Genomic DNA, 25,856 nt, shown 5'->3' on the forward strand with positions numbered 1-25,856 from the left:
TGTATTCTTCACCGATACGTTGATTTATTTTACTGTAAATATTTGTGCGTATTTTAAACTCCACACTTATTATCTCCGTGCAAATCAACAGCTCGACAACACTCGTTGCACGGATTCTGTTTTAGGGCCTAGCTGCATATGGATGAAGACCTCAAACGATTCCATGAGACACACTATTGGATGAATCAGTCTGGATCCACGTTTCCGTGTCCTCCGTGTTTCTCTGGCATTTTCACCGAGGCCAGTGGGGAAATCAATACGTCCTGAGGTCTCCTCCTCCACACTAATTACAGCTTACCGCGCAAAAGAATTCCCCATTACAGTGACGAAGCAGTCCGGTCCTCTGATGACAAAGGACGGGGGAGGAAAATCATTATTCCCCAAGTTGATTTCAATATTCCACCTTAAACTAGACACTGACAAAGGTCAGCTCAATTAATGCGCGTTAATTGGAAGGTAGCGATGTCCTACAGCACTGCGGAGTGAAATTATAACGCAGTTAACGGTCTGAACGACTCCAACCAAATAGCAAAGTGGACTTCTGGGACTTGCAGAAGATGAAGATCAGCCTCTTTTTGTAATTAAGATTTAGGAGCCAGCTACTGTATTTAGGGTCGGCAGGAAAGGGATGGAGAAGAGCATCATCTTTCTCCCACACACAACTGAACTGCTTTCTCTCCACAAGAAAGAGAAGGTTGTATTTCCGGTACGTTCTAGTTCAAGGCGTGTTTGCACAGTCATGAACGAACGGGAGCTTTGACACGGCTCGGAAGCGAGTGAAAGGGCCTGTTGAGAGGCGAGTAGGAGCGGTCGTGTCAGGGAGCCGCCGATAAATAATTGGCTCTTTTTTTTTCTTCTAGTGATCGGGTTGCCGGTGTTGAGCTCGCGCCGACTACGAGGCGATGTAAAAGCCCCATGTCCCATTTCCCTGAGCGGAAGGTGCACCGGGGAGGAGTTAATGTCGCGGGTGAGCAGATTACACGATGCGGCCCGTTTGTGGATGAAATAGACGGGTATCTCCCGCCATCTATTTCTCATCCGCGTCCGAACGCGTGAATCGACATTTCATCGTTTACCAGCTGGTTGAAAAATCAGCTCTAGGAGGTTCAGAGATCTGCTACAAACCAATTGACAGGGATGGACATTTAAAGAGGAGCGAGACAGCAGAGGAGCAGGGAGAGATGAGAGAAAACGAGACGGGAAAGTTAAAATGACATTTTTTAAAAAGCATGATGTTCCATATTGAATGATATGAGGGGAAACAGGCGGTTGCCAGTAACTGGTACAGTGGAAGGATACACGGACGACGCTGAACAACATGCAGCTGCATCGTCTCCGGAGCGTTTTCACCCACGTTGTTTTCATTAACTAGACCAGCGGCATTGGTGCTTCACTAAAAAGATCCGTATGACTTTTCTTTTTTTTTTTTAGCAGCCTCTTCATGTTTGAGAGTACGGGGAAGACACAGGAGACCGCAGTACACGGTGTGTTTATTTATCTGCCTCATCACAAAAGGCAAACTTGCCGTGACCCACACGCACAATGTGCAGCTTTAGGAAAAAGGCTTTGGGACAGTCGCATGCATCATTCCTTATTCCATCCTTCAGGTATTAAGGAGTTGTCGAGGAGATACGGATGGACCTTGTGTAATCCACTTGTTATCAACTCAGGGAGCGTTGCATCGCTATAATCCCACTGGTAATAACGCCGGTTTGATCTGGACTGAAGACTAAACCGAAGGTAAATATATAAAAATAAGACAGATGCAACCTGACAGGAGGCGAAAGACAAACCGTTTGAGTATAAAAGTATTTGCCGCCTGACAGATTAGGGAAAAAGACCCAGGAAAACAAAAGCGGCTTTTCAGTTTATGTGCTTCCCAGAGTCCGGCCTCAGGAAATAGAGAAGCGCTTTAACCTTAAATAGCAAGCAGCGCTTTGTAAAGGCTTTAGGTTTTCAAATGATTGGATCATTCTTTGTGCCGGAATGATCCCTGAATGCTAAAAACCAGGAAGGTCAGAAGAAGACCGTAGGAAAGCGTTTGCATATCAATTCTCGTTGGGAAGTGATTGGGGCCACTTGGTTATTTAATCCCTATATTAACAATTAATCTTTTTCACAATTAGATTAACGGCTTTTTTGCTTTTTTGAGGGACATTTTGTTTAGTAGATTTCACATTGAGGTTTCGTTCTGTTTCCAATCCAACCTCTCGTTGCATATTTACACGGTTCTTTTGTTTATCATCCCGGTTGAGTTTCATCCTGAAGCTACATGGGAAACATTAAATGAGTGGTACATAAAGCCGAAACCACAACAGTGGTCGACGGAGTGATCGGTCAACCGAATGATCTGCCAAAAATGTCAGAACCTACAGCGGTTGCAGCTTCTCTAATACAGCAACATGTTACTTTTCTGCAGTTTATTTATCAATACGTAGCAGTGCTACAAACAGGCATGTTATCACAACCAAAATGCAACATGTACAGAGTGCGAACCATGACAAACTGCCTGGAAATCCCGCCTGACTTCATAATAGCTTAATGATATCGAGCTGACAGCTCTACGCTTGCTAACAAGACCACGACTCCACAGTCATGAATCCCCGAGGTCCCGGAGGCGCCCACGTGCCGGCTTATTTGCAGCTCCTGCAGATCGGGCTTCAGACTCACAGCCGTGATGGACTGACTGTACATCGGGGATCTCTGGGCGCTTCATCAAATGCCGCGAGTGAGCAACGGGTGTTAATTCTGTTCCGCGCAAAACTGCACACACAAATGTTTGGACTGTCATTTGGACCTTAAAACCTTTACCGACCCCCTCTGGACCCCCTCCAGTTCGTCTACAGAGCCGACAGGCGGCGTTCCTTCCCCTCTGCTCTTCTCCCCGTACACCAACAGCTGCACCTTCAGTCATCAGTGCGTCACTGGTGACTTCAGTCACTCCTGAAGTTTGCGGATGACACCACCCTCATCGGACTCATCTCTGGTGGGGATGAGTCTGCTTACAGGTGGGAGGTTGACCAACTGCTGACGTGGTGCAGCCAAAACAACTTGGAGCTCAACGCTCTGCACACGGCCCTTTCCAGGGTTTCCTGGGCTCAGCAGACGGCCTACTTCCTGAGGCACATTTTGGACTTTTTGCAACCCTTCCCTCTGGCAGGAGGCTGCGGTCCATCAGGGCAAAGACCTTTCATCACAGAAACGGTGTCTAAATTGCTTCAATTTTGCATGTGTATTATTTTTATAGTCAGATACTGCACAAATCATCAAGGCAAATTATGTGCAACATATGTGGCAATAAATGGCTTCTGATTCTGGTCTTGCAAGGATGGTTACTAGCAATGTTGTATTTGTTTAAATTATGAGAAAGGAGTTAGGCTTTTCTCATGAAATCAAATGTCGAAAATGGAATTTGTGACCTGGTTAAATCCACCAACTGCTCCCGGCATCTGAACTGCGTCGTGGTGCCCGCTGCACAAAGCACAACACTTACAGCGCGAGCGAGTTCTTTTTCTGGTCCCGCTGTCTTCCGCCGTAAAAATCATGAGCAGTCATCACAGCAATAAAAGCTGAGTGCTGGTGAGCCCCCCCTCGGGGAGCCATTGGACGCGAGGCCCCGTGCATGCGAGCGGCGCAGGTGTTGTAGCCCCAACTAAACTCCTGACATTTTCACTGCTGGTGGAGTGAGGTACGGGTCTGAGGCTGCCTGTAAATTATCCGCTTATGCTGAAGCTGTGAGGCATGTTAGCTCCTGCGGAGATGGGATTGTGTGTGTGTGTGTGTGTGTGTGTCTGGTGTGGTTTCTGAGCCAGAGTATCATACTGTGTCGACATCGGCATGAATTCAAGGCAACAGCTGACAGAGGGGAAAGAAAATAACTTGCACCACGGCCGTTTAGTATGCGCGTGAAGTTACTATAAATCTCTATTTCGACGGCCTGACTCGGGCGCCATTATACACATTAGCTCCTGGAAAGAAGGGCTGGTATATAAACGGCTCTCTTTTTCACACAGCTATGTTTACACTCCACAACCCCCGGGCATGATTGATTAAAATGCTCCAACAGACGGGTCACAGGAATTCAAAAATATGATCAGAAGTTGTCTCGTGAAGGTTGCTAAGTTACAAGCTTGAGTGAAAGCCAGCTCTTGTCTGATGTCACACGTCAAGGACTTTTACGCTTGAGTCGAGATGCAAGCAAACCTTTAAAAGAGGTGCAACCGAAAGTCACTTCAGATGTCAGGCCTTTTAAATACAGTTCTAAAAAGGTGTTAAACGGTCTCCAAATATAGAGACCCCAAAAATGCACCCGGCAATAACGTATTATAAACACATCTTTCTGATTTGTCTTGTTGTAAAAAGCCACGTGTGATTTCTTGTTTTTGTTGCTCGGCAACTCAAAGCAACAAAATATTCAGTTTTCTATAACGAGACCCAGAATATCATCCCAATTAGAACTAGAGTCGGAGAATGTTCAACGAAATAACTAAAAGGTTATTCTCAGCATGACCACCTGTCCCAAGAGTGGCGGATGCTCACTTAACAAATGTACACCTTCGTCACAGACCAACATGTGAGCTCAATAATACAGCTTTGTTCAGCAGCAGCCCAGAAGTGGGTAAACCGCTTTGAAGTTAATGCGCCTCTGCGTTTTTTTTTCTCCAGTAGGAGGATTAAGCAGGTCATTACCAAAAAGCTTATAACTGAGGCCTACTGGGGGATTAAGCAAAGTCCTAATCAAATGGAGAGGAGACAAGAGGGGAAAAAAATAAGTAAACAAGACTGTTCTGCATTGTTATGGGTGGAAGGAGGGTGGGTGGGGGGGGGGGTTATTTTGTCTGGTCGTGACATCACAGAAACAGATCTAGATCAGGCACACGCGTGGCCCAAGACTGTTAATCTCTAGCCGTTAGGAAGTAAGTGGCCCCGTTGGGTCGTTTCGTTTTAGAATCTTTATAATAAGGACTCTGCATTTGAGCAAGAGCACAACAACTGAAGCGCATCGAACTAGCCAAGCTGAGCAGATGAGTGACTCAATAACCCATTTTTTTAAAAAGGAAAATGTCTGTAAAATATGCACCGTGTGTGTATTTATTGTTTTCAGCCCCGGGCACCATGTTGGTGTCACTGGTTTCTAATGACAGAAACCAGTGACACCAACATGGTTTAACAAAGTAGACATGATGCCTGCGGCTGGATGCCTTTGGGTGCTATTAATAAAACAACACGAAATGACCCAAATTAGAGGCAATTACAAATATTACGTTTTGTAACATGATTGACAGGCAAATTGTACAATAAGATGTGCAAGAATTACCAGAATGTGTTAGGAAGAAAACAACCAGTTAAATAGTGTGTTCGCTCTGGATGTTGATGAATTCAAAAATCAAATATTATAGTGAGTATTATACACTCACTGATCACCAGGCATAAAATCAGATGGTGTGTGTCACAATCCAGAGATTATAACACTGTTGTACGTGCGTGTGTGTCCTAATGAAGCCACGGTTATAAAAGTTAATGAATTAGTTATTTCAAAGAACTTTGTCTTTCCTTCTGCTTTCAAAGATAATTCATAACAAGAGAAGGAATGCAGAGGTTTATGGGTAATATATATATTCTTTTCCTCCACAGTGGATGTAATTTTTCCATGGTATAAAGTGCAGCACAAATCGACGGGTTTATGCTGCTTTTAGGTCGCTCACAGTAAACCTTTGATTGGGAATCACTTTCCCATTTACCTGTACGAGCAGATATTCCGTGCACACCGACCCCGAATGGAGGACCGACGTGATGATACTGACCTCTAATCCATTCACAGAGAAAGGGCCAACCGGCTGGACGTCCCGTCGACATTCACCACCGCCCCGGTCCGCAGCTCGCCCCTCAGGTACTTGCTGCTGGCGGGTTCCTCAGCACCTACACGCCACAGGGGAGACGGTGGAATTCCATTAATGTGGCTTTGAGTTGCATCTCTCTGATTTGTAAGAATGGCATGTTAGAGAGCCGGTGTAGGTGCTTGATGTAAATATACATTGGTCAAAATGTGCACCTGCACACATGAACATATTTATAGACATTAGCATTGTTTGTTTTTTGTTCATGTACATGTTGTAATCATTTGTGCTTTTGACTTTAAACTGATTATTCAAGTCCCACCATTCGTCATGTTAGAGGTCTAAAAGCCAAAGGCTAACAACCTCTTGAACCTTTCTTCCCTTCTTTGCTTGAGCTCCTTCGGCACATCGACTCGAGCCCCGTTTGCACACGTGCTACTCAGCTGCAGCAACTCAAAGTACCTGCTTATGCTGCTCAGAGTCAGGTCATAGTGCTGATGAGCAGGTTTGAACCAGCGATCGGAGCATCTCAACTCTCCACAAGAGATGTTTGGAATGTTTCCCCCGAGGTAAATTATGACGAAACGCTCCTGAAGCACGAAGCAGCTTTCCAATGAAAGTTTTGGTTTCCTTCACAAAAGTTATCAACCGTTTTTGACTGCGTCTAATTACACCCTTAAATCATTGCTCGGCAGACTCTTACACGGATACCCTATAAATTAAGACCAGGAAACACACACATAATTGTAATTGGGGCCGTGATGAATCTGTAGGCTTTTCGACAGCTGGGTCATTAACGTACAACCAATCTATCAGAGCAAACGCTCTCAGAGTGACATGGGTACTTTGGTCTGCGATTCATCTCGCCGACGCGTTTCCAGCCCCTGTTGAAACAGCCTATTAAACCTAAGAAAGTGCTAAATTGCCACATGAAGAGAGAATATCGACCGTTTTATGAAAAGCGCTTATTGACAGAGCACTTAGATCAGATATTGTGAATTCAGCGCAGTCGTTGCCCCCTTCAGATTAAATAGACTGAGTGATGGCCAAGAATTAAGGGTTAAAAGAATGCAATCAAATCAGAAATAAGTGAAATGGGCTCAAGCATCCTTTGTTTGCAAGCAATCCCAGATCAATATAGAACATTTGATTTTGATTTTTTTTTACCATTTCTTGATTACAGAGTAAACACCTTCCTAAAACGCTGCCGGCTCCTCATTAAACTGCACCCATGTTCACCCAGCTGCTTAAAATAAATAAGTAACTACAACATCTGCAAGAAATCAGATTTCCAGAATTTGTCGGTCATCAGATCAGCAAAGAAAGAAGCGTATTATGTATTTGAAGGTATGTGACAAACAGATGTTGCTGCAATGTGCGAATACGAGTTGTACTGTAAAAGGTCTGAGAAACCAAATCATTAATATATTTCTCACGTGATTATGCTCTGGTGGCACATCAGGCGGATGTGTGTGTGCGTGTGACCTGCCTTTCTTCTGAAGGATGCACATGATGTGCCCAGACAGAGTGAGAGGGAAGCAGAAATGTCAGCAGTCTAGATCAATACCCCCCCGATCACTGTACCGGCGCACAGATGCGTTTTTTTCCCAGGCTTTTCCAGCAGGTGTTGTGCAGGCAGATGGCGGGAAGAAGAAAATGAGAGTAAACATCAGCCTGGAGCTGCTCATTATTCCTGCCGCTTATCCCGCACCGCTCCTGCCATCTATGCATTCTCTCGGCAGCATTTGGGTCTCGATATCTCTTCCCTGTGAACATCTGTCTGCAGCGTTGCTTGAAGAGTAATCTAAATTGAGAAACTGCACAGGCATCCGTGTGTATAGTCAAGAATAGGAATCTAATATCTTATGGGTGGTAAGATTCTCTGAATCCACAATTCCACTTTTCAGATTTTATACCGACAGGAGTTTTTATTATTTCGGTTGGTTCAAATCAACGAGGATGGACTAAATCAGAGAAACACCCGTCCTTCCATTTAGGTTGATGGCGCAGTGTGATATCAGGAGGCGCTACATCACACAGCGAGGGCCGCGTGCAGTATTTAATGAGCGAGGTGACTGTTAACTACACCTATAATGAGAAGCAACACATCTGGATGTGTCGGATCTAGCTGAGCGGGTTATTCATGTCACGCCGCCTTGTGTCGCGTGACCAATATATTCTTCCCTTTGCTCAGGACGCCGACGTCAATCGGACCCCCGTTCCCCTGCTAATCCTTTCCCATTTTTTCTTCGCCAACTCTGCAGTCTCTGCGTCAGCGACTGTTGACTTGCAAATCCTCTCAGCGATGTCCTGGAGAAAACCAGAATAGAGCTGAAGATTTCAAAATGCCTTTTAAAAACAGTATTTTACTTGGTCTGGTCTTGTTGAAAGAAAAAAAAAAAATACATGGGTTGGCAAAAAGTAAAATAGAAGAGCATTGGTGGAGAACGCAGACCTCAAGCATCATGTGAAAAACAAGGCGCGTGTATATTTAACCACAACTCCCCTTCTATAGCCATGGTACAAATTATTATTAATAACAGCAGGGAACAAAACCATGACCATGTCCGACTGGTTGATAAAGATCTTTTCAAAAAGAGGCGTCATTTTCACTGAAGCAAAGCTAGGAAATGGTTATAGAAATAACTTCTTAAAAGACGTGTTATGGAGGGCGCGGAAAGAACGAGCAGCACTCCAGCTCCTCTTCACGGCGGCTCATGTGCGGCTCTAAGCGCCATTTTCATACATATTGTCCCATTAATTCGACCTTTCTCAAGCAGCGGGTTGACAGCACGCATATGAATCACGGACATCGGCTTTATGGCTCCCTCCTGCGAACACACACACACACCGAACATTAGGCCAGAAATGTCTGTTTTATGGAGGGCTCGACTGATATTCGGTCGTTAATTATTACAGCTCCTCCACGCTCGCTGCCGTCCCGACGCGACACGAGCGTGATCGGGGTAGAGAGAGGGACGGGGACCCATCTGCCGGGCCGTCGCAACGCGGCCGCTCTCTCTCGGGGGAGTCGATTGGCCGGCTGAGTGGATGCGGCGGCGGTGCCAGCCATCGCTGACCATCTGATGCCCTGGGCGACTTCCAAGATGTCCACGTCTGCTAAGTGAAGAGCTCGATTAATTGAGACGCCTGCCTCTGGAGCCCAAGCCGACTGGTTAGATGAGGCCGCTTCTCACCGCCGGTCTCACAAACTTTTCTATAAATCAGATTATATCTGTAGTTATTTCGGAGTTCAGTGCCGGCGCAGCAGCAGGGTAATCGGACCGCTTCCCCCCCCCCCCCCCCCCCCCCCGACGTCTTCCAGTGTGGTTGAGAAGCCATTTATCTAAAAAGATTATCATTTCAAAGTTTTGTTCAAAAGATGGGAGAGAAAAAAAAACACATTGTGTCACTTTGAGGCTTTTCTACGTCGTTCAACACCAAAGGTTGAATGAAAACACACTCATGATGTGAAATGGAAGTCAAATTCTTCCTATCACACATTCATAAAGAACTGAGAAAAAAGCAAAAAAATGACATTTTATGGGCTGCAATGAAGGAATACAATGTTTCTATATTAATTATTATTGCCTACTCAAATCAAAGAAATATGCATGGGCCAAAGATCCCAGCGCTTTAATTCCGCCTGCAACAAAAAAGCCACAAACTAGTGGAATATTCTCGTAAAGCTCCGGCGCCACGCCAACCGCTCCCAGCTCTCAAAACATTAGGGTAATTTCCACAGCGAATTTAGGGAACAATGAGGGTTCCAGTGTGCAGGCATCACGTGCTGGGAGATGTGTTGTGGTTGTCACAAGTGCTCAGGGATATAGACAGTAAATTCTCGTGTTATTTTGTGGCGCTTTGCATATATTTGGGGGGCTTTGTCGCTCCCTTTCTGTGGCCAAATTAGGTGCAGCTATTCAGCCATTGTCATCTCCCTTCTCTCCCATTAACGGACCCTAAGCCATTCGTGAACTGCCTAACAAAATAAAAATAATGATACTGCCACTGTTAACCTCAGTCATATTTGTCATCCGCAAAGTAAACATACTGTGCAACATACATACAGTTACAAGGTGAGGGGACGGGTCCAAACGGGCCGTGGGGAGGGAGGCGTTGGGACACAATGAGCAATACGCAGTAGAAGGAGAATAAAAATAAAAATAAAAGCAAAGTATCTCTTTGAGCCACTCCTGCTTTTGCACTGCAACTTTAAAGGGAGGAAGCAGGATGAAAGGATAATACTCGGAGTGGGAGGCGGCAAAGAGGAAGCCAAGATGAAAGTAAATAGGGGGTTGGAAGTTTTGGAAGCCGAGTAAATACCCTCGGTGCCTGTCGAGACTCCGCAGTGAACTCCGCTTTCATGCTTCGAGGCAAACTCCGCCGACGGAGGAGCTTTACCATCGGATTCCAGCGAGGAGTCACAGACGTAGCAAAAACAAACACACACACATACAGGCGTCGTATTAAATAAGTCGTAAACGTGGGGCCACGCGTGGCACTATGCGTGACTGAGAAAAGCACAGAGCAGAAAAGATTTTCAGAAAAACTTCACTAAAAAAAAAGACCTAAACGGCGTGTAGTTGTCGAGCATCATTCCCTTTTTGTTTTTTTGGTTGAAATTTTCTACTAGAGACTCTGATCAAGAAGTTGTTTTTTTTCCTCTGACTGTTCACATGATATTTCATTTAACTCACCGCCCGAATAGGATGATTATTCTTATTACTGACTAATCTGCAGATAAGTTTCTTGCATAATCAATTCATGTTTTTATCCAAAACAAAAACATCAAACAAACTTTAAATCAATAATTCAAAATTCTCAATGAGCCAAGATGCATCTTTAAATTGCTTGCTTTGCTTTTATTCAGATTACAGAAGTATAAAACTAGGGGAAAGTTGCACATCATTCAATTCTGAGACTCTTCACACGCTTGAAAGAGCGACTTATGAAGTATCATAATAGCTGCAGGCTACTTTCCTGTTGATGTTTCAGCTCTAAAAATGGATTCTGTTAAAACCAAATATAAACAAATAAAATGTAATGACTATGAATAACCGAAAAATAAAAAAAGGTCAAACCTGGAATGAAGGAATACACAGATTTGTCTTTAGAGGGACAGTGGCTGGGCAGTCCTGCAGAACCAGTACAGAACCAGTACAGAGAGTCCATGGACACCAGAGAGCCCCCCCCTCCCGAGCGCCTGAACTCGTCGGCGGCACAGACGCCTCTGCGTGAGCTCTGGAAGAAGCAGAGTGCTGCCTTTCACACCGAGACAAGACTCGCGTCTTCAGAACCTTGTTAGTTCTGTGAAAAGGCCACCGACTAGTTTGGAATATTAAGCAGCTCATGCTGTCGGAAATCAAAAGGATTTTGGAAGAGAGTGGGAAGCTTCTTGGATAAAAAAGAAAAGCTTTGATGGTATATATCGCTCAATCTCCGGCAGATATGATGGAATATAAAGAGGGCGGAACAAAGGGCTTCTGAGGAGGAGGAGGAGGAGGGTGGCGGAGGTTACTCCTCTCACAACTCTGCATATGCACATATCATTATGCCTCAATCAGAGGCCGGCTCGCAGAATGTCAAGACTTCTGACTGACAGGCAGAAATAGAAGAAGAGGCGGAAGAAGCGGGACACCACAACGCTTCAGGTCATTTATCAAAACGGGCGCACTCGAGCGCGGCCACCAATGTCCGAATGCAGGCCACATCCTCGGCCGAGGGATGTCATTGCTGCAACGCGCCGCCGCTTCTCTTCTAAAACGGGAAGAGTCCATTGTTAACGAGACCCAAATGAGGCTTTCTGTCTCCGGTCCCTCCTCTGCTGGGAGGGCGTGTAGGAGAGAAGGGGGACAGTGGTGGCAAGCAAAGCGGAAAGTTTATTTTTTTCGACACGTTTATTTGTTTAGAGCGTTTAAACTAATTCTCCACGGCCGGATCTGAGGTCGGCTTCCTAATGAAATAATTTCATCACCAGGGGTGTTTGCGGGAATAATTACAGAAACGAAGAAACTTAAAGACCATCGTAGACAAACATGTTTATTTAACAGTGTGTTACAAGTGAGAAAATGAAACACTTTGAAGGCCTTTGAAACTTCCATCCAGTCTTTGGTGAAACCACATTAGACTTTTTCAATACAATAAAGAAAACCGAGCCGCCGGACGTTTTCTCCCACTTTTTGGACTCAGACGATACGAGTGCTTAAGAACGCCTCAGTTCCAACAAGTTTACATAATCCACCATTGTGCTTTCTGATAAAAGCATACTTCTCTGTGGTAGGGATGTTTATAATTAACAGTTTCGTCAGTTATAAGAAAAAAAAAAGAATACCTGGTGCACTTTAAAAGTCAGCCCACTGTCAGTGTGCTGACCTCAGCTGGAATTGTACACAATGTGTATAATGCACTAAAGTTACACTTCCCCATTTTAATTAAATGGGCAAATTGTCATATTTATGCTTATAGTGCACTAAATTCCTAAAATGGAACAAATACCATCTAGTAACAACGCCATAATGCAACGCGTTGTATTTTAAAGGGCATACGTTTTGCCGGAGTCAACCTGTCTGTAATTATGAAGAATTGCCTGTCTAAATGTAGTGCGGAGTAGCTAGAGACCTCCAGAGTGGTCCTATTCACGTGAATTACCCATTTATTACCTGAAGATAGGAGCCCTCGTATAGGGGCCATTAAACAAAACTGAAAAGAATCTACTAAGCGGCAACTGGGCTCGGTTGCTTTATCTATAGATACCTTTATTTACAACAACTCATCCATATGTGCAGTCTCCTTCCCCTCGGCGGTCCAACACAAAACACAGCTGTCTGTTTTACATTAGATGGACGGAGCGGGTTGAAGATGCGCGTCGGAGATAGCTGCGGTGAATCCAATTCGTCGTCGCCAACAGGGCCGTCAGAGCTGAGCTGAATGGCTAATGCGCTGCTCGGGCATGAGATGGGCTGTACAGCGGGAGAGCCAAGAGGAGAGGAGACAAGCCGGAGAGGAGACAGTACAGCAAGGACTATTTATTCAGCTGCACTTCTTCATGTGTGGAGCTCTACGGAGACAGCAAATGTACTCCCCTTGTCTGCAGTCAGCATTCCCGAGGCTTATAGGCTTCATTTATAATGAGAAGGCAAGATGTAAAAGGAAAAGAAGGATCCATTAAACACACATGCAATTATTATGAACAGCTCATACAGCCTAAATGAACCAACAGGAGGTCTAAGATTATCTATAAAAAAATAAAATTAAACGCAATTGACTTCTGACCAATCAAATGAGGGATTCTGAAATCGGTCCCAGTCATCCAACTCAGGATGTGAGATTCGAAACCTCTTTTGAAGCCGGCCTCTTTTGCGTTCGCCTGAACGACTCAAGTCCATCAACACTTTGAGTACCAAAGGGGACGTGTAAATATTACAGCAGTACAAAGGACTTACAGCAGTCGCCTCTCTGCAGAGACTTGCAGGTAGAAAAACCCAGCTCATTGAATGGAGAACTTCATCTCTCTCGCAAAGGGAACCTGAAAGCATTTTAACGCTCCACCTGCCCAACATGTCCTTAGACTGTCGGTAGGAGGCGGAAGCACCCGCAGGACAATCGGCCATTGGGTCGAGAACATATAACCTCCACGGGGACCGGCCGGCGGGCTTCCGCGGCTTTGCTGTGACGCGACAGCGCTAACCACTGGGCTATTGTGCCGCCCTTTCGAGGCGGAAACGGCAATTGAAAGTCGCGCTAATATTTGCATAAGAGGTGTCTGAATTCAACCAGTTAGCTGCAACTTCTGACCTCTCTTAACCTGCCAGTTTGGATCAGCAGCTTATCAGTGGGGAGGCCACTGAAGAGTAAAAAGGACTTCCCGTTCCATTTGTAGGAGAAGAAAAGAGCCACGGCGGATACGTTTGCATGAGTTCAGCTTATTTAACATCAAAAGAAATAAATCAAGGGATTCCGGCTGTTGAAGGGACACCAAATAAAATGCCTGAAAAACTTGTAAAAGTCTAACATTAAAAAAATGGATATCCCTCTGTGTTGGCGTTTAAAACAAGTGCCAGTAAAGGTGTAATCAATAACTTAAATGGAGGCGGCCATACATTTAGTTGTTCCCGCAAGCTATATGAAGTGAGCTGGCTGAACAATTGGGCACTTTTACAGCAAATCAACTGGCAAACGGGGGCTCTTTTGACCCAAACGAGTTCATCTTCCTCTCGAAAGTTATTTGGCTCTTCCAAGAGTCCAGACGCGAGGCTACAAAAGAGCCGAAACCAGAGTGCTGATGAGGCTGCTGCATTGACCGGAGGTAAAACGCACAGCTGGGACACCTTCCCGGCTTAATGCGTCCTGCCAATCCAATAAAGACTTAACAGGTCTCCGGGGGCCAAGGTTGCGCCTCCTACCTCAAAAGAAGGAAAGCTTCATTTGCAAGGCTAATCAAGTGTGAATGTCACGGAGGCTGAGCAAGGCAGGAGGACTGGCTTTGCTCACAGAGCTCCGGAGTCCTGCGGTTTAGCGGTAATTTGCCAACGGGATGAAAAAGAACCGTTTTTGTATAATATCCTATGTAATCATTTGTTGTTCTGGCCAGTGACCTTTCTTCTTAGGCGAAGGAGACGGAACACATTTATAGTGCAGGGCTGTAACACACCTTTTAGATCGAGGCACTACTGAGCTTTTAGCGACTGCTAAAAACCTGCAAGTGCTCGGTAATTTTGGATCTTCTACATAATGCAGGAGACACTGTCCTCTGGAGACTTTTACTTCTCTGTCCCCGTCTTAAATGTGCGTGTGACCGACAAAAAGGTACCCAGCATTGCGGTTTTAAGCACCGTGCCCTGCCCAACATTCAAGAAGGTAAAAGCATTCGGTTTCTTCTGATATTAGAGAGCAACAAAATCTTCACACGTCAGATCCAGGGAACTAAATGCTGTTCAACGGGCGCCAACAATTAATTGACGATCAAAATTGTCACAGTTTCATTTCCAGCCGATCGATTATCCGGCTAGTTTGAGCTCTATGAGGAATTCTCCGAAAACTAATCCAATAATAGCAAGATCAACACTTCCTGCAGCTGCTTCTTCATAAACAGCTTCATATGACCTTCCACAGCCACACAGGTTCAACGCCACGGCCCTCTGCAGCACCTCGTTCTCTCTACCCGTCCAATAAAAGCAGACACACCCAACGGGGAAACGCTCCTTGCTCTCAGTCCTGAAAATGCTGTTGTCGATTTGATTGTGGTTTGAGGCGTATTAAATGAATATATACAGAAAAAGGATAAAGAAGAGATTAATATTTCCCTATCCAGTGATAAACTCGACCCCTCTGACACCACAGAGCACTTTGAATTATTATTTATTCAAGTCAAATATTATTAAAGCACTCTTATGTGTAAGACCACACTGTACTGGTAGTTTAGGGTTTCTCTTTTTGGCGTCAATGGAACACTTCTATTTAAATATGGGTCATGATAACTTGTGGCAAGTCGTCCTTGAAGAAGATGTCACTTAAATGAGCTAGTTTGGGGATACTTCCTGCGCCTACTTTCAGACGGACCGAGACACCAGTGTAAAGTGTTAGAACTGAAGCCGCCTGCCCAGATACATGGGTTGGTCTCTGCCGGAGTGCTTGTGCGGCCGTGGTCAGCGCGACTCGTGGTTCCAATGGCCTTGATTTAGAGAACACCCACAATTTGACTGTGCGCAATGTAAACAAAGCAGCGGAGGAAACACTCAATCTGCACATACACCAACAACCAAGGACACAGTGGTAGAAAAACATGCCTTTCGTGTTGCTGTTGCCAAGCAAAAGAAAAGGCCTCCACCTCCATTCTATTACCGACTACAATTGTTTGAACAAGTGAGTGACACGGGATGCCTACACAGAATGAAGAGGGAGGCATCCGCCTTGTCGGCGCAACACAAAAAGTGTCATTAACTGCGGTTGCACAGAACACGAGCCGAGCGGCAACACGGTGGCGTCTCCTGTTTATTGCTGTTAAATAGACACTTGAAACACAGAAAAGAACGGCAGCGAGACACAGCTGTGGGAGGCAGGAAGAGTGCTTCATTGTGGGCTTGAATGTGTGGCTAACCCGGGAGAATGAGGAGGTGGGGGCAGTGGGGCTTCTCGGGTTTTTGGGTACAGACGCTGACAGAAGGCGGAGGCACAAGCACTCCACGCACCGTCATGAGCCAACGCCACCAGAGGATCTCGCTGCTGTGGAGTGTCGCAATTCCTCGGGAACTACCAGCTCTTAATATTCGACACAGTCAAAGTCTAGCGCGCTGAAAGTCAAAAAGTATGGCGAGTAATGAGGCTGCAGCACAGATCCATAGATGTCTGCATGCTCGGGGGCGACTGGGGCCATTCTTTTGTTGTGTAGGGTGGGGTGGGGTGGGGATTTAGTTCTATAGAGGCGGCGTGTGGAGGAACTTGCTTGGGGGAGGGTTACGGTTCCAAAGTATGCAGACATACGCTGTCTGCGTGTTGCCTTTGAGGTCAGCCAAGCTTGGCCGTTGGCTGCTGGGGTCACAGGGCGAGGGGGGGGTTTACAACAGCAGTGTGCCACAGCGAGCACAGACTTATACAACCCCCCCCCCAACCCAACCCCTCACTCCACTGCCAAAATGTTGCCACAAGGCCACAAAAACAAAAGCAGCCATTGTGGAGTTATTTGTTGGGTTGCGAGCTCCTTTTGGTGAAAATTCAAAGCAGAACTTACTTTGAAACCATGAAGGTCTTTCTGAGGCCGAGCTGGTCAGTGGGACAAACAGCGCCACACCTATCAAACACATTAGAAGGCAGGTCAGCGTATGCAATGTGAACGGTGAAATATCAAACCGCAGATTGCAACCATAGAGTGAAAATAAGGAGAAACTGGCAGCAAATGAGTGAAAATGTCCCTAAAATGTCATCAAGCTGTGGCCAATGAGAGAAAAAAATATCCTTCAAAACCGTGACTCATAAATAGAGAGGTGGAAACCACATATTATGGACATCTGCAATCCAATGCAGAGACCAGATAACGGGATATTTGCTACTAGTATAAAATACTTTTCAGTTGCTCATCGACAAAATGCAACCGAAAAGTCCCGGATACTTCCTGGAATTCATAATGTTGAGTTTGCCATGAACTTCAGAGGGAAGACGGGGCTTTAGGAAGTGTGTCGTGCATGCAGCAAAGAGAGAGCAGCCCTTTGTTCATTAGTCTATTATTAAGCAGAAGGACAACCTCACTTTTCACCGCATTAGAGGCTAAAGTATCAGCATGAGCGACCTCAAGCAGCCACCGCAGTGGGGCAGAAAATTGCATCCTGTAGGTGGGAGACTCAAATCAATGACATTTGGGAAAGCTGAAGGAAGCTGGTGTAACAGCTTAGTAGCAGCAACCTACAGCGTGACACTATGCTTTGAAATAGAGGCTCTGGTGCTGGAAAATAAAGAGATACGAGGAGACATCCTTTTGTCTTTTTGGTTTTGCAAGGGGGAAATTAAAAAACATGAGAGAAAGGGAAGGTTGACAAAGAACTGGTTTAAAAAGTGGGAGAGATTTAGGAATTTTGCGTCTTAGTAACTTTGTATCTTAACAGTGTGGAAAGACAGTCAAAGAACTTGCATACGAGACGCAATTCTCCCTTTAGAATTGAATTGATTCTGAAAAATATTTTATTTGAAGACCAACTGCTCTATAAAGATTACGTTTTCATATTAATATATTCACCCGCAGAATATTTCTTGCTGCTGCAAATATTCTATAAATAGACTGGATATTCAAAGAAATTTGGAAACTTCCTTATAGATTTGGAAAGATTCTTGAGTCTGAGAGGACCATAAACCACAAACAAAGACACACAGGCTGGAGAAATAACTAGACGCAAATCACTGAGGAGCCAGTGAAGGAAAAAGACGTGGACAAAGACAATCGGACAAAGAAACAAAGGACACGCATGGTTTAAATACAACAAGATAAGAAATTCCCAGTGGGGAGGTGCAGGGCATGAAACGCACATGGAAATACAAACATAAAAACAGAGCCAAATAAACAAAGGCGGGGAAACTTTGGTGTAAAGTATAAGTAAAGCGATTTATCGATACCCAAGAAAAAGGGTCTCTTAACGGACCATCACACACAACACAGCAGGTGTGTCTGCCTCCATGCTAGAGGGAGAGAGGTGAGGAGCGGGACAGAAACGGGTCATTTCAAAAGGATATTCTGGTCGTAGATAAAGTCAGTGGAGCCGTCAGCCGGCCATAAACAAACGGCGTGTGGTGCTCCCTCTTCTCAGTCTGGATCGAGCCTCATGGTGAAAACATGTGATTTAATACTACAAGTAATATGTCAGGACGTGTAGTCTAGAGGCCATTCTCTGGGGATTTTGAGAAAACTAAATATGTTTTGTTGTTCTTAGGCCAATCCTGTTCCAAAGAGGAGCCTTTTTCCACGATTCTCCTATAATTTGGCAGCATTATGTATTTTCGGGCTGCTGGTAGAAAACAGATGGGGAAGCCTCGAGAGTGAGTAAAGACTCCGCCACACACACACACACACACACACACACACACTTGCCTTTAAAACTTAATCAAGATGATGAACACGCAACAAAATGAGGTCTTGTAAACATGGATTAAAATAACTCCCATTAACTTTGCATTTTCAGATTTTTTTCCTCCATCATTACAAAATTCAGAATCAGTTAATTATCTTCTTGAGAAAGGGACATTTTATGAAATGTGCAGAAACTAAATATAATAAGGAAGAAGACATGTCCTATATTAGCTGGCATCTGATCACACGGGTTGCCGTTGGAGCCAAGAATGAAAAAAACTATTTGGTACTTTGGACACCAGCTGGCTGCAGCACTTTGGGTCTTGTTGCGACGGACGTGTTAAGACATAAACAGCTCACCCATAACCGTCTGATAATCGAGTATGGTCTTATTTCACCGGCAGCCGCCTGATTCAGAGGTACAAGTTGCGCGGTTGCTCCCACTCGGAGGTAGGAGTGCTACAGAAAAGGGGAACCAGGGAGAGGAGTTCACAAAAACACCATTTGACAGCTTTTAGTCCGCCCGGATTCCTTCAAAGCGGCACGCGCACTGGAAACAAGACGAGACAAGAACTCCAGCCACAAGGACACTCGGCTGCTTTGTGGCGTCTTGTGTAATGTGCTGATTAAAAGGAGCACTCATCGGGCCCGGATTGAAATGGCTTTGGAAGGACTTGCAGCGTCGGTATAAATCACAGCGCGGCGACACAGAAGTGCACTCTGCCAAACTCGGCCGATAGCCTTGGATATTTAAAGACTACTGGAGATGACAGTAGATGTTTTGATTTGGAGATAAGTGCTGCATGGGTGTGCCTATGTCTATGAACGCACACATTTACATGCTAAGCGCATTGTATGATTGAAGCAATGAAGAAAAATTGCCAATAATCCGTGGAGAAATTCACACTGAATTGAAGTGCCGTGTGTCTCAATGCATGAAAAACAAAGATAAATCAGAGTAGAAAGGGAAATCATATCAAAAGATGGAGTATTTAGAGCAGAATGTGGAAGTGGATTTAAAAACATCACGCTGCTCTGGGTATTTTTCTGCTGGAGAACAAACTTTTTAAAAAGGTACATTTAGCACCACAGCAGGAAATATCCTTAACAGATCTAAGAGGGGTGTACAGAGCTGTTGATCAATACCACTAACCAAAGAATTTCTTGGCCAGGTGCTGGGATTTATGGATCTCAGAGCTCTTTGTTTGGGTCTAAATTTGTTCTCTGGTCTTTGGAGTCTAATTGAGGGTCGCCTCTCTTCCCCTTGCAGTGTTTACTTGCATCGTGCATCCAAAAGGTGTTCACCTTTACATTTCGCAGAGGGAGGAAAGGCCCACAGAATTCAGCCTTCTGAGGAATTTTTAAATCCACTCTGTGTTCGGAGTAGCGGACCGTCTAATTAGCAATCTGCCAACTTGCGACGGTGTTGCTGCAATCTGCCACCCCTCAGAAATAGTACACACGCTCCGGGGCGGAGTTTTGTTCAGAAGACTTTGTTATCATATTTCTGGAGGCCCGGCCGGACGATGAAACCACGTACCAAATTAGAAACCATGAACATACGTTTTCTTATTTCCACCTTTTTCCCCAACAGCCGGCTGGTTCCAACTGGGCCGCCAGTTGGTTTTAATCAGCTTTAGTCAGTAAGACCAAGACCAAGCTTTAAAAAAAACAGGAACTAAGAAATAGTTGAATCAGTTTTACCAAAAAGTTACTTTTACGGCTGGAAGCTGGCAACATATTTACCTTTTACATTATTCAATGATTTTTTTTTTTAATCGGCTGATCTGTTTGTTTACATTTATATTTGACTTTCTCCTTAAACTGAATCCAAACTTTGGACTGGTACTGTATAAACTAAAAAGCATTAATGAAAAAACTAAACTAAAGGACACAAAACAAGAATGTCAAACATGAATAACTAAATCCAGTCAACATCTATTTAGATTGCTTGCACGGAATTACAGCGATACCATTCGTCAATGAATTGAATTAATTTGATGTTCTGGTTCAAGTGCAAACTTACTATCAAAGGAAACCAGAGACAGCAACTTCTAGAAACTGTAGCCAGGCCGGCTGCCAGGGATCAATGTCGATTGCCAAAGTTGAGAGAACGGCTGCCATGAAGTGACGGATTGGAACTGGAGCAATAACGTTTCTGGTTAATCAGTTCAAGAAAAACGTGATTAAAACCTACTAGCATTCTCTACTTTCAACCGCATCGCTCTCCCTTCTTCAATATTCCCAAGGTCAGAAACACATCAGACACAAAGGAAGTCCTACACTGGTATTTTTGATTTGAGTCAATTTGAATAATAAATAATAGCCGATAACCGCTGGCCCCGCACGTAATTTGAGGCTATTGACCCCTGCCACTCGCTTACATGCTAAGATTCCCTCTGACCGAGCCAACATCAAGGTGTGTTGATGCATTTGTGCACACTGATTGTGAGTGAGACACAGCTCAGATGTGTAATCGCCAATCAGCCAGAGTCTTTGCACATAATGGTGTCCATTATCTCCACTGCTTAGTCAAGTTATTAATATGCATATATGCACTGAGGCATTTGTGAGCGAAGGAGTAGTCGCAGGATTAGTGAAGTATTTAAGCATGTTTCAGCTGGCTCTTGAGCAAAATGTGAAGCATTTCAGGTATTTGATCGTCAGTGCCTGTAATAAGAAACTACTCTGTGTAGCCTGTGGTATAATATGACATATGGAATCCAAATCCTAGCAGTAGGCAGAACGAGCTAATGCAGAACATCCATCACTATAATACAAAACTTGATCTCCCTAAAGCAGCCATTAAAGTGAAGCTTTAGAATTTGATAGCATAGACGTGAAGATGTTTGATGTAGTTAGGACACAAGTAGCCTAGAACCTTCGCAGATTCACAGATCTCAGACTTCGAAAGGTGCAGACCAGCAACTAATATTCACTGTAACTTGAAAACCAGTGTCACACAAGTGACCCATCATATACTTTGTTTAATTCCACCAAATGTTTTCAGCCTTTCACACATTTAATAAACAAACGTCGTACACGAGGGGAAAATGCAGTGCTTTGAAATGCCAAAGTAAGTTTGAGCCAATTAAAAATAATCCCGCCATTAACAATATGTCCACAACGGGTAACGCAGTGGTGCCGTAGTCACTTTCAGCAAGAAGGGCCCTGGAGGGTTCAGCAGCCCCATTTATAAAAATCATATCCGTCGATACGTTATCATCTACGTTTTTAAACTCCCAAATGATCTGTGTCTACCCTCAAAAATCCAGTATTGGTCACGTTTATACTAAATAGTGACTAATATAAATTTTAAGGATGATAACCTGCGGTACATCATTTAACGACATAAAAAAAACTAGTCTTATTATATCTAACGTTAAATCAAATTAATTCACTCTATTCAAACATACTGTACATGTATTTGTCTACTTCCATTTCACTCTGTTCTTTTACATGTATTTGAATATGTACACATAGAAGTGATTGCATGTTCTATCAGTACAAATACCGCTCCATCTTCCGCTGATTATTTGGTGTACGGGCACTTATTCAATGTCAGAACACTGAAAACACTCTCATGCCATCCACATCAGATCCTTGCACACTGTTTACAGGCAAAGTAAAGAGCATCAGGCTGCAAGGGACTGCTACGGAAAGACAATTTAGGATGCAACGTTATATATGCAAAGACCACTAAACAGTACATTTAGACATGTAATGTAATTACATGTCATTCAGCTGACGCGTTTCTCCAAAGCGACTTACAATAAGTGCATTTCAACCATGAGGATACAAACCCAGAAGAACAAATAGTACAGCTGGATCTCTGGTTCGTGAGTCACCAGAAGCACAATTACACACAGTGGTCTTTTACCCGCAGCCTCTAATAACAGGACAGCCACGGTGATGTGACGTGGGGGGGCAATATGTTGGATAGGGGGGAGGGGGGGAGGGGGGGGCGCTCTTTGAGGATGGAGAAGTTACTGCACATCAGTAAAAGACACTAATGCAATCCGTTAGAAGAGGAGTACCAGGGTAGATATTTGGTGGCTACGAGTAACTGGGCTAAACACAATTCTACTGGAAGACCACATAAGAACTGCCCGTTAAAAGCAGAGGCGACCGGATGTTAGCTAACGGGCGGCTCAAGTTAAGTTTGTCAGTTTCTGATCTGGTCCATTCACAAAAAAATAAAAAAATAAAAAAAGAGCCTGTGACCACTACGCCGCGCAGTCCCACCATGACAACCCATACAACAAGCACAACAACGTCAACCGCCGGTACTTTTGGTGTGAGTCTAGCGGGAAGAAGTGGCCGAGCTAGCTAGTAAGCCAGCTTACTTTATAGTAAGCAGATGTATCGTTAGCATACAAGCTAACTGGGGTATTGCATTCCAGAGAGTCAACACCGAGCTTTGAAGTTCCTGTTCCCCCCGCTGCGGTTCCGTTAACAGGCGCCGACACGCCGACGGTCGTATAAAACACTTTAAACTGTTAAGTGCATTGCAAAGACACGGAAGGAGAAAAGCAGACCGGTGGGATTTAAAGCTAATTAAACGTCGCTTCGCTGATGTGAAAGTGAACCGGGGAAATATCAGCTAGCACTGGATGTCTGGACAAGAGGGAGCAGACGAGACGTTAACGTTAGCGACCTTACCTGCAGGATATAAGGTGTCCTAAAAAAACGGGGCTTGTTTAGGAGCCAACAGAAGTAGTTGTTTTCGGTTAGTCGGTTAGTTTAAAAGACTCCTGTTTTACCTCAGGGGGGGGGGGGGGATCAAGGTCCACTCGAAGAGACCGGGTGACTGCTGCCTCCCAGCCACAACAGCGACTGACTACAGCTCGCCGAGGACCTGCTTCTCACTGAGAAGGGTATCAAGTATCGCGAGATAGGACGAGAGCTGGGAGATCGCTACGAACCAATCAGATTAGCCGCTGCAGAAGGCGTTTGTTGTGTTGGTGCTCTAGAAACAAAATAAAATAGAATGGTAATGTGTTTTTTTTTAACTCAATTAAATATAAATACAAATATTCACTCATTGCACAATTTCAGTAGACAACGAAGCAGTTTCGACCAATGCTTATTAAACCATGTCATTTAGCTGACACTTTTATCCAAAGCGACTTACAATAAGTGCATTTCAACATTACGTTACACAAAGGAGCAATTGTCCCTGACACCGCCTCAGATCAACTTCTGTCAGTACGTTTGTCATAGTTTTAGCTGTTGTTTTTGAGTGTTATTATAATAAAAGGAAAACATCAGTGTTACAACTGAATTAAAAGCATCAACCAAGGCGGTAGGTCCAAGATCATAATCATAAAACCTGTACACAGTAAAATATAGTAAAATAAAGTGTTGAGCTTAAGGATCTGTTATAATGCATTATTGTTGCTGCTGATTTGTTTGATTTTTTTTTTTTTTTTTGTGCCTTGGTTTTGATTTGGTCTGATTTTGGATTACATCGAGTTTTCTAAATCAAGGTTACTTTTCAACACTGTAGTAGTATAAAAAAAATGACAGGTATTGCATAAGTAGTATCAATAAAGCGTGGGTTGTTCTTCCTTTGGTGTGGCGTTCTCATGTCGTCCACAGGTTTATGGGTTTCCTTGACGTATTTCGTTTTCTCTTCCACAGACTTAATTCTTAGGCTTTGCTCGGCTTTGCTGTCCTTGTTTTAGCCGTGTGTCTATGTTCATCAATTGTTCTCAGTATTGTGAGAACAGGCAGAATCAATAGAAACTGGAAAAATACGTAATAAGGCTGTTGCTTCCTATTAGGATCTCAAAGAGTAGCCTTGAGTGTAATTTATTGTGTGATTTTAAATCTGGCTTCAGCTCTGTGACAGGCTGGTGAAGAAGGGAATGAATGCGCTATTGTCAGTGATTACAGCAGAGTTCGCTTCAGTGTTTCTGACGGTAATGAGGAAACACTGCTGGAATGTGCTTCACCAACAGCAATTTTAAGCTTTTTTCTTTGAGCCGTAATGCTCTTTTTCATGAGGCTTAAATAAATGAGATAATCTCCTCTCTTCAATATATGCTGATGCCTGACATTATGAAATAGAGGACAAGAAAGAATAAAATAAGACCATCTAATCACAGGCAGACAAGCATGATGCAAGACAGCAACCACTTTGAAAAAAAAGAAGCTGTGTCTGTTCTCTCCCACTTTAACTTTGAGCGTCTCGTTTGCCCCCCGGTTGACTGGTAGTAATGTTGTCATGGAAGCGGTAGATGTTGAAGTCGAGGATGCTCATTAAAACCAGTTGTTGTAGATCTAACTAAAGTCTACTGGTATTCTTAATAGTTTAAAGGTCAGAATTGAATGAATTACAGACTTTGAGAGATGTTAAGCTTTTTTTCTGTTTATGTTTTATATGTTTCCTGCAAAAAGTAGTTTTCGACGTTTGCATCATTCACAATAAATAAAACCACTACAAAGATAAAGGTAGAATTAATATCAAAGATGTTATCAGCCACTAAGTAAAATATAGTATATGTTGATGAGTCTGTCTGTCTGGTCCAGACTAGAAGATCTCAACTAATGTTCAATTAATTTCATGCAGATATTCATGGGTGTATTCTAGTAAATTATTTTTATACCTTTCCTTCATCGCAAATGAAATAATTCAACACCTAATCTCAAAGCTTTGCACCAACCTTTGCGTGGCATTCATGGTCTCCAGGGGTTGAAGCTTCATGACTTTGGGACCCCCTGACTTTCAATCTAGTCCACCATGAGGTCTTACCTCGATTGGACTTTGTGTTTAGTGCTAGTTAGCAGATGTTGCCGAGACGTACATTAAGACACTTTAGAGTCAGATATGAACCTAAAATGTGATGATGACCCAAATTGATGAAAGAGACGGGAAATTGTATTACGTTGGCTGAGGTGTTTGTGTCCTTCAAGCTTAAAGCTCAAAGCCATAGATTTCCATTATGTCCCATTCTTTTTTAATATGTTGTATACGTTTTAATAATCCTTTCTTGCAGAAATGAAGCAACCTTCTGGTGATATTATTTCCCCCAAAGCCTTGTGCGCAACTGGCTGTGGGAGGACAGTGTTAGCCAGACAATGTGGAGCTTGTCAGTGTGAAATATTGTGCACTGATCATGCTCTGCTTGCCGTGGATCTCTTCATTCGAGCTTTTTATATATTTATCCATATTTTACATTTTTTCGAGAAACCAAATCCACTGTGCTGTTTTAAATGAGGGATTAGATTCCATTAATGTAGAACACGTCAGACAGAATCATTTGAACAGTGATTTTGCAGAAGATGAATAGATTTTAAAGTATTTTTGACATTACATAATGATTTAGTTGAAGAGCATGTGCATGTGTTGGACCTTCTTTGTTATAAAAAGAAACAATACACTACCGTAATATAACTGCAACCAATAACAGCTGTGAGGGTAATGAGACTGAAAACAGATTGGAGTGTAAAGGAAATGTGGC

General features: G+C 43.9%; 1 protein-coding gene across 8 annotated transcripts in view; it reads right to left on the reverse strand.

The window, feature by feature from the left end:
- Positions 1–23,305, reverse strand: part of glceb (glucuronic acid epimerase b) — a 36,006-nt gene extending 12,701 nt beyond the window's left edge. For 2 of the 8 annotated variants that reach the window (XR_005710667.2, XM_040168656.2), the window contains exons 1-3: positions 23,053–23,305; positions 16,567–16,626; positions 5,805–5,919 (exon numbers count right to left, since the gene is read on the reverse strand). The gene's annotated coding sequence lies outside the window, so the exon portion shown is untranslated. Of the gene's footprint in view, positions 1–5,804; positions 5,920–10,921; positions 11,168–16,566; positions 16,627–23,052 lie in introns of those variants that run through there. The other 6 variants (XR_013451616.1, XM_040168679.2, XR_013451615.1 and 3 more) reach the window with 5 other exon arrangements.
- Positions 23,306–25,856: the final 2,551 nt, after the last annotated feature.

The sequence above is a fragment of the Gasterosteus aculeatus genome, chromosome 12 (genome assembly GCF_964276395.1).
Source record: "Gasterosteus aculeatus chromosome 12, fGasAcu3.hap1.1, whole genome shotgun sequence".
NCBI lineage: Eukaryota > Metazoa > Chordata > Actinopteri > Perciformes > Gasterosteidae > Gasterosteus > Gasterosteus aculeatus.